The sequence below is a fragment of the Etheostoma spectabile genome, chromosome 9 (genome assembly GCF_008692095.1).
Source record: "Etheostoma spectabile isolate EspeVRDwgs_2016 chromosome 9, UIUC_Espe_1.0, whole genome shotgun sequence".
Classification (NCBI taxonomy): Eukaryota; Metazoa; Chordata; class Actinopteri; order Perciformes; family Percidae; genus Etheostoma; species Etheostoma spectabile.
The window spans coordinates 27,608,636-27,610,517 of NC_045741.1; the positions used below are offsets into that span (position 1 = coordinate 27,608,636).

General features: G+C 37.2%; 1 protein-coding gene and 1 long non-coding RNA gene across 17 annotated transcripts in view; both read left to right on the top strand.

Annotated features, from left to right (window-relative positions):
• The window catches only part of LOC116695664 (uncharacterized), an 813,105-nt gene that overhangs the window by 652,859 nt on the left and 158,364 nt on the right, over positions 1 to 1,882 (top strand). The window lies entirely within an intron of this gene.
• The window catches only part of LOC116695586 (unconventional myosin-XVIIIa), a 157,236-nt gene that overhangs the window by 98,927 nt on the left and 56,427 nt on the right, over positions 1 to 1,882 (top strand). The window lies entirely within an intron of this gene.

Genomic DNA, 1,882 nt, shown 5'->3' on the forward strand with positions numbered 1-1,882 from the left:
GATGCGTCAACAGTTTTTTTGCCAGTTACTTAGAATTCCTCATGCAGAAACTACGCACTATAGCTTAAATTTTTTTGAAATACAGTATATTATGTATATTTTTTAATATATTTTTATATATAACAGATGTTTTGGACCCCAGGAAGACTAGCTGGTCATCTAGGTGTCTGCTAATGGGGAGCCGTATAATAAATACAAGTACAAATACAGCCCAATATCAGAAAATCATTCATTCTCTCCATACTGGCTGTAAAGGGATTCCTTCATAGAGCTACAACTACATAGTCAGAGACGGTCCATAAATGAGTTCAGCTGAGGCTAAAATTAGGCTTCAACAAAGTTCATTTTCAACAACTTTTTTTCTTCTGAATTCTCTTTTTAGTTTCTCCAGACAATGTTTCCTTGCTGAGCCACAGAGGAGGGAAATGTCCTGGTAGTTGCATGTCTGAAACAAAACACCTGCAATGGAATAACTAATTCTAACTCAGACTGCCAAGGTCTCGTGTTAGCTTCCGTTGAACATCAGAATGTAGTTTTGCAGAGGACTGGAGATTCTGTCCCCCATCTTTTACAGTGCAGTCGCTCTGAAGGGATCCCTCCAGTTGTTATAGGGAGGAGGAATGATTACACCAACCACTAACTCTTTCAATGGACTGTATATATGGCATGAAAATTTACTATTAAGATAGGCTTGAAAAACGTCTGAGCCTTACTCTAAATCCTTAAATGCACTCAATACATATTCTACCAAACGGCCAGGTCAGCCAGCGTTGCATTGATTGTTTCTCTTCTTCTGCTATCTGCCCTTCTGCTCTCTGCCTGTCTCACACACACACAAGCACGCACACACACACACACAGGCACACACACAGCGACGACTGTAATTGTGAAATGATTTTTTCAGGCCATTTCTCCACCGATGCCCTCCCCCAGCGCCCTCGATCCATTTAGTTCGGTTATTTGACATCTTTGACATGATATCTTTTTCTATTTTTATTGGGCGTTGTTGGAATAGATTTTTTTTCCTGTGACTGCTCAGATAGCATGGTGAGAGGCTGCCTACAAATAGCCAAGCTGATAGAAATGTGGGATAGATTTTATTTTCTTCTTGTGTAAGTGAGGAGAGGCACAAGGGAATGGACCAGTAACATATTTGGATAGTTCTATACAGAGTTATTGCATTGCGTCTTCTGGAAAATAAGAGCTAAAAGTTACAGTTAATGTTATCACTGTAGCATCAAAGTTTCCATTCACTTGTAAGGGACAAGTATGTCATGGCCTTTGGGATTACAGTTATTTATGTTGGTTCCAATCCTCTCAAAACAAAACTTCGCTAAAACTTATACACACATATTTTGAAATGTCACATCTTGCAGTGCCAGTTCACCATTCTAAGCTCTGCTATAGTATGGCACAGTGTGTGCCATGTTTATGAGGTTATAGAAGTTATTCAGTCACAAAGTGATTGAAAATGCACAACCAATATTGAAATAGGAAATCTAAATATCAAAATCTAAGGGGTCTAAAACATACATTCTTTAGCCCTTTTCACCTTAATCAACTCATTTTGGCTGCCACATTGCACAGGCTGACAAGGGATCTGTGTATATTCAGTCCTGTGGAACACTACTTCAGTTACTACTTTACATCAAACATGGTCACCAAATATAAAAACACCACAATATGACCATATGGCACAAAAAATGGAGACATAAAGAAACAAATATAAATCCATTAATTGTCACTTAAATTTAACCATCATTGTTCAAAACTAATAAAGCAAATAAAATGTATTTATACCTAATACGTCTCTTCTAGTTTGATATTTATATTATCTTACTAAATTAATGTTATATTTTTTACATGTATAAGTGTGAGTAGA